Source organism: Quercus lobata, chromosome 2 (genome assembly GCF_001633185.2).
Source record: "Quercus lobata isolate SW786 chromosome 2, ValleyOak3.0 Primary Assembly, whole genome shotgun sequence".
NCBI classification, from domain to species: Eukaryota; Viridiplantae; Streptophyta; class Magnoliopsida; order Fagales; family Fagaceae; genus Quercus; species Quercus lobata.
In genome coordinates this window covers 50,179,771-50,194,881 of record NC_044905.1, presented here as the reverse complement: position 1 = coordinate 50,194,881, position 15,111 = coordinate 50,179,771, and positions in this window count along the sequence as shown.

The following is a 15,111-nucleotide window of genomic DNA, read 5'->3' as shown; positions in this document are numbered from 1 at the left end:
CATCTTGCACCAATCTTGGATCTTTCTTTTACCCTTCCTAACTCTTTGAACTTGGAGCTGTTCCCACTAGGCTGAAGCTCTCCCCCTTCGCTTGATAGAGATCAACTTCACTTTCTTGGAATCTGGCACCTCATGGAAATCAAAGATTCTTTCCACTTGGTTAAGCCAATCCATGAATTCTTCACGATTCAAGCTACCATAGAACTCAGGTAACTCAATCTTGAAGTTTGATTCCCATTTTGGTTCTCCCCTTGGAGGACTAGGCACTTGCCTTGGAACACCTCCTCTAGGTTGACCAATTGGGTTACTAAAGTTGCTGTGAATGTCAATTTTAGCATCTTTAGTAGGTTCATCATCATTTCTAGGATGATAATGTCAGTTTTTTCTCACCTCCTCAGTCAAGGTAGCAAGCTGCCCCCTTAGCAGCTCCACAGTCTGCTCCAATGTCACCTGTGGTTCTCCTGCTTGGGTTGAACCTGCACCTCAAGTTCATGTACTACAACACCTTTCTTGTTCCTTCTGTTGTAAACTATTGGTGCCATCTCCACAAATTCTTAGGCTCACTAGTAGAGGATAAAAAAATGAAATCAAGATAGTATCTTGATAGGTTCTTGATGATAGAAATGAAGAAACAAATCACAAACCAACTTGAATCCTAAGGATCTCAAGCTTTGATACCAAATTATGATGGAGGAAAAAAGGGTGAAAAGGAAAGATGTTTTAGAAAGCTAAGTTGCTTAGAGAAAAGAAAGAATGAACTATCTCTTCAAGAGACACACTCTTGGAAATAATACCTCATAGGTAGATTTCTTGGATTCAAATTCAACTAGTTTCAATGAAGGCAGCCCTGCTTATTTATAGTTACATAAGCAAGCTGCTGAGTTAGTTACAAGATCGCACCTTGTGGCTACCATGTGATTTGGCCAAAGCCTAACTAACTTTTCTAACTAACTAATAGGCTATTGCACTTATCACTAACAACCTATCAGCTAACTAACTTTCTGTTACAAGTGATAAATGCTATTAAAAGTAAAACAAGAAATTACTTATTATACAAAAAATGCTAATAATAGATAGATTTAAAATTGAACTGCATCACACATCCCATGATTCTCTGTCTGATTCATCTCACTTGTGTGTGCCTTGATCCCTAATTGTAAGTCCCTCCTCTAGCTTTTTGAGGAAGCCCACATCCACCATGTACATTTTCCTTTACATTTTCCGCAAGGAAATCAATGCGTGGACCTTTTAGCCAAGGAAGAATTTTCTTCTAGTGATGGTTTTTATTTTCTTTGTATTCCCATTCTCCTTCCTTTATTTTGTACCAGTTATTAGCCAATGCTTGGAGTGTTTTTGGCCTTAAACTTTGTAATCTTTATTTTTGTTTAATTTATATTCCCTTTCACCAAAAAAAAAAAAAAAAAAAAAAAAAAAAAAAAAAAAAGAAAAGAAAAGAAAAGAAAAAAGATACACATTATAATAACAACATTGTGATTTTTGGCCTAAATGCAATAACGCTGACCAAACAGATAAATAACTCTTGTAGGACTAAAGTTCAACCCTTTAAAGAAAAATAAAAAACTATATATATATATATATATATATATAAAAGGTACTCAAATGGTTTTTTTTTTAAAGGGGAGATAATTATGGGAGTGAACAAATAAAAAGTGGAAATGAGACCAAACGATCGTAAACCAAAATCAATTTTAAATTTAATTTACTTTTATTTTTTGAGCACAATCTGTGGCTTCCAAAATACAAACTCCTTTCGCAGCATAATCTATATATATATATATATATATATATAAAACCGAAGCCTCTGCTAGCTCCACAATTTTCCACGTGAGCATTTTTTTTTTTAATTTTTAAATATGATTTTTTTCTTTTTATTAAATATATATAGTCTCCATCTATTAATAATCTCTTTTAAAAGCTTTAAGTTTTTCTATCGATCTCTCTCTCTCACACACAATGGTTGACACCACTGACAACACCATTGTCACCGCCACCACCACAGCGCCACCGCCTCAGGAAAACACCACAGCTGCAACTGCTACTTCGCCGTCTCTACCGCCACAAGAAATCCCCGTTCCAAAGACGGAGATGAAATGCTAGGTGACAAAGAAGACGACGAGCCTTTGGAGGACACAGCTACAGCAGGACAAAGTCGCCGCCGAACTCAACGTCGAGGCCTTGACCATCGACAACACCAAAACGCTCACATCACTGCGGTACCATCAATCTCTCACATCACCAAGATTTGAATTTCTTTATTTGCCTGATCCTAATTAGGGTTTCGATCAACTCAATACCTTTGTTGCTACTTTTGGTTAAAATATTATAAAGTACTGATTTTGATTATAGTTTGAGATCTTGATTTGAATTTCTTTATTTGCCTGATCCTAATTAGGGTTTCGATCAACTCAATACCTTTGCTGCTACTTTTGGTTAAAATATAATAAAGTACTGATTTTGATTATAGTTTGAGATCCTAATTAGGGTTTTGAATCTTTATCATTGATATTAATTTTTGTTTTGATGCTTATACAATGTGGTAAGAGATATAGTGTTCTATAGTTTTAATTCCTATTATTATGTTACTTGGAACATGAATGCAGAAACACACATGTATAGTTGAATCTATCAAAAGAACTGCTGAAGGATTTATAAATTAAGATGAATTCCAAAAGCCAAGTAAAATTCAAGCTATTAGTTTGCCCATGATTTTGACTCCTCCCCATAAGGATTTGATAGCTTAGGCGCATAATGGTTTTTCTGTCAATTTAAGGATTTCGTTTTTAACTAGGTTTTTCTATTAATTTAGGGATTTTAATTCCTAATCCCTTTTTCTCTCTATTCATTTTTGTTGAAGTCAGGGAAACACTCATAGAAAATTAAATTCTATAGGTTTTGTAAGAAAGTGGAGATAGTATTGAAGAGGCTCCCAACCGTCAAAATTCCTACAAGTTTTGCTTTATTTTGCTATCTAGGTTTTTTAGCACATCTGATTTAGCTTAGCTTAATCGTATGTTTGTTTAAATAATTATTTGGGCACCTAAAACGTCAGCCTTCTTTGTCTCCACTCAGTCCTCTATTTTTTTTTTTTTTCAAACCTTCATGTTTATTTTTGTGTTGTTCCTTCCTTGCAACAACAAAGCAGGTTTCATTCTTAATTTTTGTTCTTCCATTCATTTTTATTTAGATTTAATATTCCTGATTAATTTCTGCTTTTTTATTGCCTTTCTCTTCAGTCTTTTCCTCCATTCGAATCAAGGTTAAAGGTATGGTATTCGTTTCCCTCTGTACGAAATTTCTGAATTTTTTTTTAGTATAGGGTTAACTATTTGTCTATGTACATCTAATTTCTAAATATAGTAGTGTTCTCTTTACATTTAAAGAACTTGTGAAACTCAATTTGAATTGGTACTTATCATGTATAAATAATTTTTTTTTTTGAATTTTAAGTAATTAATAATTGCATTGGTATGCTGTTGAGACACACAATCCAAATAAAATTGTAAAAGTGTCATGAAGGTTGGTTGAATTTTACTCTATTTTAATGATCATGTTGATTATATGTGTGCTTTACCTATAAACAATTGCATTGTTGTATCTTTTGGAGTTTTATTTTTACAAACTTAACTTGAATGTTTTAAAGCTACAACTGACATGAGCACATTAACCATCCTGCCCCAGGAGGCAAATTTCATAATAGCTGAATCTCCAAGTTCTAAGTCTTTTTACTATGACATCTTAAGTAAGTGACTAGGAAGACAGGGAAAGCCCTGAAACAGCAAACATATATGCTTGGTAGTATTTAAAACATGAGCATAAAGAACCTTGGTTCTCAAATCTTCTTATTTATACCAGGTTAACTTGATTAACAGTACTGGGGATTATGACATGTTCTAATTCTGCACCTAATTACATACACATCTGTGGGAGTTTTTTTTTTTTTTTTTTTTTTTATATCATTATTGGTTTATTTAAGTTTAATCTAAAATATATATGTAATACTATGGCTCTATTTGGATTTTGAAGTATTATACCTTATTACCAGAAGTATTTGCTATATAAAATGCAAAGACTGCATGTATTGCTCAAACTTATGCTTTAAATTTAATTTTTACTCTTTAGCTTGCTTTACTTTTGTAAATTAAAGGTGTAGGGGCGGTTTTTAGGGCCCACGCCCAGCAAGTAAGTGGTTCTAGCCCAAAATACCCTAGACAATGAATTTGTAGAGAGCGGGTTACAGAACTAGGACTGGACGAAGTGAATGTTAATTAGTTGTATGCCATGCAATAGTTTGAACGTAAGAATATTTCATTTATGTCCACAGGATACCGGTCCGAGGAGACGTATGAGTGCACCTCTTGCTCTGATTAAAGACTACAGAATTCTTTAATCTCTCTCTCTCTTTTTTCCCTCTAAATTTTCCGATCCCTTTTTCATGGGGATTTCCTTCTCTTATATAGCCTCCTTAGATTGATAAGAACCTTACACTTGTTAACCATCTGGACCCTCACTTGAGTGCCTGTCCCATCGGACATCCACCTTATCTTTCTGTGAGTTGCATTGGCCAATGTAACACTGTTCGCCTGTCTTCTCCACATTAATGCGGCTGGTAAAGTAGCTTCCTTGCATTTAATGCGGCAGTTGTGGCTGCTCCCTAGACGTCTTATCTTTTCTTCCTTCTTCCTGCTTTTTGGGACTTATCCTTATTACCAATATTTGTTTGGAATGACTCCTTATTATGGATAGGGTGCACGTTGGGCTTGTATTTGGCGCGTCCGAGGAGACACTCCTCCTCGGATGTCTCCTTTAAATAAGTTTGGACTTATTAGGGTTGGGCTAGCATTTGTTTTGGCGGCCCATTTCTCCCTTTGGTCGTAGTTGGACTCTGTATAGGGCCCAAGGCCCATTGTTTGACTTGGGAATTTTACCCTTACAAAAGGGTTTAGGGGTTTATCTAACAAACTAAGTCTTGAATCTTAATATTCAGAGGATAAATGATTTTCACAGCAAGTAGGACTTCATTTCTGATTGTAGTTGCTGTTGGATTCATATGTTATTTGTATTGCTCATTTTGCATCTATGTTCATCAAATTTTCACTTGCTTTGAACTTCTCCAATCCCAAAACAAAGAGAGAAGGAATGAAAATTCCACTGACATGAGCACCAGCCTAAGCACCATCTTTACCAATTACAACTCCAACTTCCAATTCAATATCACAAATTTTGCCAATACAGATGGAATGATATCAAAATTTGATTGATCAGATAGGCGTTTCACTTTTTTATGATGGGTTTTGCTTGGTTTTGTATTTTGTATTATGCATAATTGGTTGTTGTACATTTGGTTGGAGTCAGTGATATGCTATTGTTATGATGAATATTTGTGCATAGTACTTTCAAATGATCATCTAAACAACATTTACAAGCAACAAAATTTTAGTGTTTAAACAATTTACAATTATTAGCGCATGATAGATAACGTTATTCTAACAGTAAGACTCCAGCGTTACTTCCTTTTTTTTTTTTTTTAGATTAAAAGCTTTTAAACATAATTGTCGTTGAACTGTTTCAGTTCTTTTCCCAGTTAATTGAAGTACTTTTATTAATTTATTGTCAATATTCCTTCCTAAATTCAGAGCCCAGATTCTATTTCTAGAATTCTCTTAAAATAGTAGTGTCTAAATACAATATAATTTACCTTTTAGGGTAAAAACTACTTCAGAAAAAATAGCAATATTCATAAATAACAACAAATCCAGTTTGGGAAGTCAAAATAGCCATAACTCACCCAGATATATCACATGATTTTTTTTTTTTTCATGATTGGTCCTGCATGATGGTCACACTTCACATGTCAATTGTCAAATAATTGTACATTGTATGCATGACTATATTTGAGGAATACTATAATTTCAGCTGCATACAAATATGATATTTAAGATGTATATGTTGTAATACATTCCTCAACCTGTTTTATTGCTAGGCTTACATCAATGATACTTCAAATGAATGTCGCATCAACTTATCAACTGAACAAGGTGGTGATTGTACTAAATTTCAAAAAGTTGATGTTCAAAGCAATGTGCAACTCACACCAACATCTGTACTCAAGGAAAACAAAAGGACATATTCAGGGACTACTATGAAGCAACAAAGGAAGAATATACAAAAAACACTTTAAAGTTGTCTTTCAATTTATTTGAAATATTGATTAAGTAGTTCTTAAAAATTGTGTTGGTAAGTTGATGTTAAGTTTAGTAGTTAGATGGTTATATAGCTTGGTTTTAATGGATTTGTAATTTTGGTACTAAAGACATATTGGAACAAAGGAAAATTTTCTACTTTTATGCACAGTTTGGTTTTAAATTGAAACAGAGAGGAATGAAACTCTTATATTTACTATTTAGTTATCAGAGGATACAACTTTACTTCAAAGTTTTTTCTAAAGCAAAGGATATCACAAGCTGACAATTCGGAAGTTATATATTCTTGAAGGAAAAAGGCCCAAGGAAATTAAGATGGTTATAAGCAGTTGAGGTAGTGCTTATTGGGTTCTTATTCTGTGGACCATAACATGGCAACCCCTTCTTATCTACATGCTTGTCTTCATGATATGCACAATTTGTTTTTTTTTTCTTTTTTAGTTTGTATTTAAATTTAATTTAACTTTCTGGGTTATCTCAAGCTTGGTTTTATATTTAGTTTAATTGTTTGAGTAAGTAGTTTTGCAAAAAAAAAAAAAAAAATGATGTCTAGAATGAATAATACGAGTTAATGTTTCTATTATAGTTGATTTAGTTTAATTGTTTGAGTAAGTAGTTTTGCACAAAGAAAAAAAAAAAAAAGTGATGGCTAGAATGAATAATACGAGTTAATGTTTCTATTATAGTTGATGCTCATCTTTTGGTATAGTAATGATATTTTATGTCCTTTTCTTATGGATATAATATTTATTTTTAAAAATTGGTAGCGTTCTCGTGCATTGCACGGGTTAACAACTAGTTTTTATTTATTTTCTTTCCTCAGTTACTCCTTAGTAATTTCTGCACACAACTAAAGGCGCAACGGATACAATCAACTAGCACAACTAAAAACCCAATCCTCAATTGGCAAGGAGATGACAGTGAGATATGAGTTTGTAACCCGTATTTAGTAGGGTTTTGTTAACAAGTATCAATGTGCATTAGTTAAGGGGGGTCTTATTTAGCTCAACTGGTAAAATTTCTTATTGTCGAATAAGAGATTTAGGATTTTAACTTTATTTTTTTTTATTTTTTTGTTAAAATTACTATAGAAAAAAACTATGTGTGTCAGCTATGTTTTAATGCTTGGATATCCAAATTGACTTCCAAATGCGAAAATCAAATATAGAATAATTATTTTTCTACTAAAAGTACTATAGAAAAAAGTTATGTGTGTCATCTATATGTTTTAATGCTTGGATATCCAAAATGACTCCCAAATGCAAAAATTAAATATTGAACAACAATGAAGAAAATTTTGTGTTTACTGAAATTTACCATCAATTTTTTTATGTCATAATTAACATAAATATTTCACCAAAGTCATCAACTAGATTTACTATTAAAAAATAAAACCATGATAGTAATGCTAATTACAAAAATAGTAACAAACCAAGTCCTACAATGTGCAAATTGTCCCACATATTGATTATGTGATTTTGTTACGTACTACTTTGATCTCTGATTCATCAAAAGAAAAAATGATACGTGTCACATCATCGTAATATCCCCCTCCATTACTCTCACATGCACATATCATTTATGTTATATCTAGAAAATCCATTTCTCATATCATGGCTGTCATGCATTATAACAAAATTATGAGGAATCATTGTGGCAAGAATAGTGAATTCTTTATTCTTGTGTGCATGATTCATAACTTGGGGTCCACAAACGATGAGCCGTATATAAGGCTATAAGCTTGCTCAGTTGATTAGTGAGTTAAATCCTCAAGTCCCAAACAATGACATTTTTTTACAATAAGTAAAAATGTAAATTAAAAAAAGCTTTTGTTTTTGCGAGCCCCACATGATTGCGCAAATAGTAGCATAATTTCCTAAAGAAACCTGCTTATAAGTTATAAGTTGGTTCCAAACACACATTTACTTAAAAGAGGACTTGTTTATTAGTTTTTGTTAGTATCATTGCCTCACTGCATCAACTACATGTCGCAACGAATCAAGGCCAAAATACATAAACAAGAAGAAAACACCGGAAAGGAGAACAACAATCAAAACAATGGACCATTGCAAGAACATGGCTACCATTAGTATGTAGCCCAAGAGGCAGTACAAACAAATCCAATGTGTGCAAAAATATGAGCAACGTCTGAATTATGATGTTTAAGCAACATGCTAGTCAAGCCACCAACTGATTAACCAACGCAACGAGGAGCAGAACCTTAGTCGAGTACCAGTGGTTTGTGCAGTGACCGTATAATGGACATATCTCTAATATTTTAGAAATTTTGAAACTCTGTTCCCCATTCCTTCGTCTTTCCTCCACTCACCTTCGCCTAAACCAAGGTTTGGTAGAAACTTGATCAAATGATCTTCACATTACATCCGTCACATATGGCTAGAAAACAAAACTTAGGTTCACTCATCTTCACTGCTCTCATGTAGTTTATCCACATGTTGCTAGAGTTTTAAAAAAAAGTAGTCACTCTTCTTTATCCTTATGTTATGCAGTTAAAAATATTACCACAAAGTCATTCTCATTTTTTATTCCTTATTTTTTTCCCCTTCAAACAGCAACTTAATCGCTGAAACTAACCCATAAATTAATCTAAAATGATCCAATTTCTAAGGAACCACGAAAGAAAAAATTTATGAGTTTTAATTTAAAAAATAAAAGAAAGGGCCTTAGAGCACACGAATTCTGTATGCGAAGTGGCTATATATCTATACTACTATTTAAGGGGTTTTCTCCATTTGAGATCTTCAATTTTGATGTCTAAAAAATCCTCACATTTACTAGTTTGTAAAGCTTATATAATAGGGTTAAATATTTATACTACTATTTAAGGGGCTTCCCCTGTTTGGGTTCCTCAATTTTGATACCTAAAATACGCTCAAATTTACCAGTATAATAGGGTTAGATATGTAAAATTAGTAATTTAAAAACTCCTAAGTTTTAGTTAAATTAAAAAAAAAAATTATACAAATTCTCAAAAAAGAAAAAAAAAACTTATAAAAAAAAATCGCTACATTAAAAGACAAGCAAGATAGGATTGCAAAGTTCTATAAAAAATAAAATAAAATAAAATAAAAGATAGGACTGAAAAGGAGGCCAACGATCAAATTAGAATTAAAAAAAGAAAAAGAAAAAAGAAGGTAGACTACTCAAATCTTTCTTTTTGTTATTGACATTTGAATTATTATCAAATGTTGTGATTTCTGTGGGTTGTGATCCCCAAATCTTGATAGGAAATTGTCAATAAATTGTAATTCTCTTTATATACTCTAAAGTTACGAATTTTTGTAATTCTTTAATTTCTTGAATTTTTCTTCATCCTTTGTTTCATATATAGAATAAGTGACCAATACATATGGTTATATGTAATTCTGTCAAAACCCAACACTATGATTTTTCTTTCAAGAAAACGGTGAAGATGAATATATTTTGGTTCTAGACACGATGAAGTTTGTGGTGATATGTGAATTGAAGTGAGAGATGAAGATAGGTTTGAATTTGGATTGGATTTGTGGTTGAATTTATGGAGGTGAGTCATTCTCATACATCGATCTCAATGATCTATGTACAAATCCCCATTATCAAAATTCACTACTTTTTCACTCTCTCTATCTGTGGAGATCTTGATCTTGAGGTTTGATTATTCTGAAACATGGCCATTGAGTTGTTGGAAAGTGATTTTGTTTGGCATCAAAATTGAGGAATCCAAACAGTGGAAACCCCTTAAATAATAGTATAGATACTACTATTTAAGGGGCTTCCCCTGTTTGGGTTCCTCAATTTTGATACCCAAAATACGCTCAAATTTACCAGTATAATAGGGTTAGATATGTAAAATTAGTAATTTAAAAACTCCTAAGTTTTAGTTAAATTTAAAAAAAAAAAAAATTATACAAATTCTCAAAAAAGAAAAAAAAAACTTATAAAAAAAATCGCTACATTAAAAGACAAGCAAGATAGGATTGCAAAGTTCTATAAAAAATAAAATAAAATAAAATAAAAGATAGGACTGAAAAGGAGGCCAACGATCAAATTAGAATTAAAAAAAAGAAAAAGAAAAAAGAAGGTAGACTACTCAAATCTTTCTTTTTGTTATTGACATTTGAATTATTATCAAATGTTGTGATTTCTGTGGGTTGTGATCCCCAAATCTTGATAGGAAATTGTCAATAAATTGTAATTCTCTTCATATACTCTAAAGTTACGAATTTTTGTAATTCTTTAATTTCTTGAATTTTTCTTCATCCTTTGTTTCATATATAGAATAAGTGACCAATACATATGGTTATATGTAATTCTGTCAAAACCCAACACTATGATTTTTCTTTCAAGAAAACGGTGAAGATGAATATATTTTGGTTCTAGACACGATGAAGTTTGTGGTGATATGTGAATTGAAGTGAGAGATGAAGATAGGTTTGAATTTGGATTGGATTTGTGGTTGAATTTATGGAGGTGAGTCATTCTCATACATCGATCTCAATGATCTATGTACAAATCCCCATTATCAAAATTCACTACTTTTTCACTCTCTCTATCTATGGAGATCTTGATCTTGAGGTTTGATTATTCTGAAACATGGCCATTGAGTTGTTGGAAAGTGATTTTGTTTGTTTTTATTGAAGAAGTACCAGTCAAGTTTGGTGCAAGTTACAAGTCATTTAAATGTCATTGCTATGCTACATGTAGTTTTAAACTTACTATTATTGTTGTTTAAGTCATCACGTGCTGATCATGTGATAGTTGAGTTAGTTATTAGTAGACTGGTTTGTTAAGTTTGTTAATGTGTTAGTAACTCAATGTATATAAGCTAATCAGGTTTTCAATCATAATCAAGCAGAGCATTTCATTCATTTTGTTTTCTTTCTTATAAAATTCAATATGGTATTAGAGCGAGTTGGCTCAGTGTATTCCATTGATTCCTAACTCATCCTTCATTGTTGAGTTTTCTTAAAGCTTTCTTTTCACTCTGTGGTTCTTTTTCTTTCATTGATTCCTCTTGCAAAATATCTATAATTCTTTGCTCACGTTTTTCTTTCTGATTCTTGAAACTAAGTTCACTGTAAAACCTAGTTCAAGCTTCTCCAATGGCTTCCACAGTTGCCAATACAAATTCCGTATCATCTACTTCTCAAACCTCTGTGCCTGCTTGGGAAAAACCATCCAGTCCCTATTTTTTGCATAGTAGCGAGAATCCTGGCTTGATTCTGGTTAATCAGCCTCTTACTGAAGAGAACTATGCTACTTGGAGCCAATCTATTGTTTATGCTCTTGATTCCAAGAACAAGATAGATTTCGTTGATGGCACTATTAAAGCTCCAACAAGTTCTTCAGATCCAATTTTCCCTGCTTGGAAGAAATGTAACAGAATGGTTCTCTCTTGGTTGATCAATTCGATGTCCAAGGATCTGATTTTAAGTGTGATCTACTTGAATACTACGCAAGAAGTTTGGACAAACCTCAAGAATTGATTCTCTCAGAGCAATGGCCCTAGGGCTTTTGAACTTCGAAGAATGGTGAGTACTCTCTCTCAGGATAATCTCTCTGTGAGTAGTTATTACACAAGGTTCAAGGTAATCTAGGATGAATTGGTCAATTATAAGCCAATTCCCTCATGTTCTTGTGGTATTTGCACCTGTGGTTCAATGGCTGCTCGGGTTGAGTATCAAGAAGAGGAGTGTACTATGAACTTCCTGCTGGGGCTTAATGAATCTTTTACAACTGTTAGGGGACAGATCTTACTGATGAAGCCCTTGCCTTCATTGAAACAAGTCTTCTCTCTCATCACTCAAGAAGTGAAGCAAAGAAGAGTTGGTTCTAATGCCATTGCAGTTGAATCTGCTGCTCTCTTCTCTAGAGGTTCTAATACCTCATCTAACAAGGGTAACTATGCCAACAAGTCTAATGATAAAAGGGAAAGGCCAGTTTGTTCACACTGTGGAATACTTAGGCATGTGGTGGACAAATGCTATAAGATTCATGGTTACCCTCCTGGGTATAAGAACAAAGGAAAGGGGCACTCAACCAATCAAGTTTCACTAGGTTCCAATCTAGACAATGCAAATAGTATGGAGGAGTTGGCTACAGTGGCTCTTACTTAATCTCAATGTCACCAACTCATGTCAATATTGCAGGCCCATACCTTGGGATCACAAGGCAATCAAGATTCTTCTCTTGGAACTCACCAAGCTACGACACTTATCAGTCAAACTGCTCCTGTCACCAAACCCTTGCCATCTGGTATTTTTCACACTGCAGGTACTTTACCTATAGCTAATATTGACAGTTTAGATGAACCTAAATGCCTAGACTCTATTACTTCCATGCCTCTTTGCTTGCATTCCTCCACCAACTTAGATCACTCAGTTTTTTCTTCTAATCTTGTCATTCCACCTACCATTTTACCTAATGAATGGATTATTGATAGTGGTGCTACTGACCACATGGTTCATTTCATTTCATATCTTAGCAAAATCACTTCTGTAGCTCACATCTTTGTAAAGCTTCCAAATGGTGAATCTGTCTTAGTCACTCATGTTGGTCAAGTGCAACTATCATGTGATTTGATTCTTGATAGTATGTTGTGTGATCCTTCCTTTTCATTCAATCTTATCTCTATTGAGAAGTCAACACATTATCTGAGATGTTGTTGCATTTTTCTATCTCAATTATGTTTTATACAGGACTTATTCTAGTGGAAGAAGATTGGTTTGGGTAGAAAGCATGGTGGCCTGTATATTCTACAACAAACCAACTCTGCAAAGCTTTCTGTCCCAATTCAATTTTCCAATTTCATGCCCACTGTCCTCTCACATCCTAGTGTTTACTTTCCTTCCTCTGTTGCTTCTGATTGTAGTCTTGTTTCATGTAATAGCTCCACTGTTTCAAACTCTATTTTGTGGCATAATAGAATGGGTCATCCCTCTTCATCTAGGTTGCACTTGATTAGCTCAATAATTCCTAATGTAACATTCTGTGATAAAGAGTTTCTTGTTTGCACTATTTGTCCTTTAGCCAAACAAAAAAGGCTTCCTTTTCCTAATGAGAATAACATTTTTTCTTCCATCTTTGATCTTGTTCATTGTGATATCTGGGGACCTTTTTCTGTCCCTTCTATTAATGGTTTTAAATACTTTCAAACCATTATTGATGATTATAGTAGATGTACTTGGGTATATTTGGTGAAATTCATATATGATGCTAGACTTGTTATTCAGTCCTTCTTTTCCTTTGTTGAGACTCAATTTCATATCAAAATTAAATCCTTGAGATCAGATAATGGTCCTAAATTTCATATGCCTCAATTTTCTCTTCCAAGGGTACCTTACATCAATTGAGTTGTGTAGATACACCTCAACATAACTCAATTGTTGAAAGGAAGCACCAACATATATTGAGTGTTGCTCGAGCCCTTAGGTTTCAAGCCAATCTACCTCTAAAGTTCTGGGGAGACTGCATCCTTACAGCAGTCTATCTTATTAATAGATTGCCTAGCCCTTTGTTGAATAATAAAACTCCCTATGAAATCCTTTTGGGTACTGTTCCTTCTTACTCTCACCTTAAGGTCCTAGGTTGTCTTTGTTTTGCATCTACTCTCTCTAGGAATAGATCTAAATTTGATCCTAGAGCCTCTCCTTGTGTCTTCCTTGGTTATCCATATGGTGTCAAGGGATATAAATTGTCCAATCTTGAAACCAAGTCCATTTTCTTGTCCAGAGATGTTGTCTTCCATGAGCATATTTTTCCCATTCATTCCATGGATTTTCATCTTAATAATCCTACTAATTCTCTTCCACTTTCTGTTGGTTCCTTATTTCCACCTCCCACTTTTAATATTGATGATTCACCAATGGAAGTTTCTGAACCAGTGATTGACACCCATACACCCCATATACCTGAATCCACTATCCATTCTCCACTTGATATACCTAACCAACCTATCAATCCTAATCCTAATCCAGTCACACTTGACCCTGTTCCTGACCAACCTGTCCAACCTGTCCCTGAGCCTATTAATCCTGCTCCACTAGCACCCAGATGTTCCTTTAAACCTCACAAAGCACCTGCTTACCTTCAGGATTTCCACTATTAGCTTGCCTCAACCAAACCCCTACCCTTACCTATTACTCCTTTTTCCTATTGAATATGTTCTTTCCTATGATAAACTATCTACCCCTCATAGAGCTTTCAATATTGCTTTTTCTATTTGTGCTGAGCCCAAGTCCTATGCTGAGGCTGCAAGAGATCCTAGGTGGCAAGCAGCAATGTCTGATGAGATACATGCACTTGAAATCAACAATACTTGGCAGCTTACACCTTTGCTATCTAGTAAGGTTCCTCTAGGTTGTAAATGGGTGTTTAAAGTTAAGCATAGAGCTGATGGGAGTGTTGAGAGATTCAAGGCTAGACTAGTGGCAAAAGGGTACACTCAACAAGAGGGTTTGGACTACTATGAAACTTTTAGTCTAGTTGTGAAGTTTGTCACTGTTAGGACTCTACTAGCTATTGCAACTGCTCTTGATTGGCATTTGGTTCAGTTGGATGTCAATAACGCTTTTCTGCATGGAGACCTTGATGAGGAAGTATATATGCTACCTCCACCTAGTTTTGGTAGCAAGGGGGAGCTTGGTTTAGTCTGCAAACTTACTAAGTCCTTGTATGGATTGAAGCAGGCCAGTAGACAATGGTTTTTGAAGCTCTCAACCACAATCATCAGCCATGGATTCACTTAGTCCAAATCTGACTACTCCATGTTTACAAGAGTTCATAATGATGTAATCATTGTTATCTTAGTGTATGTTGATGATATTTTGGTGGCTAGCAACAACCATGAGGTTGTTTTAGAGTTTAAGCAGTTTCTTCATGATCAGTTTAG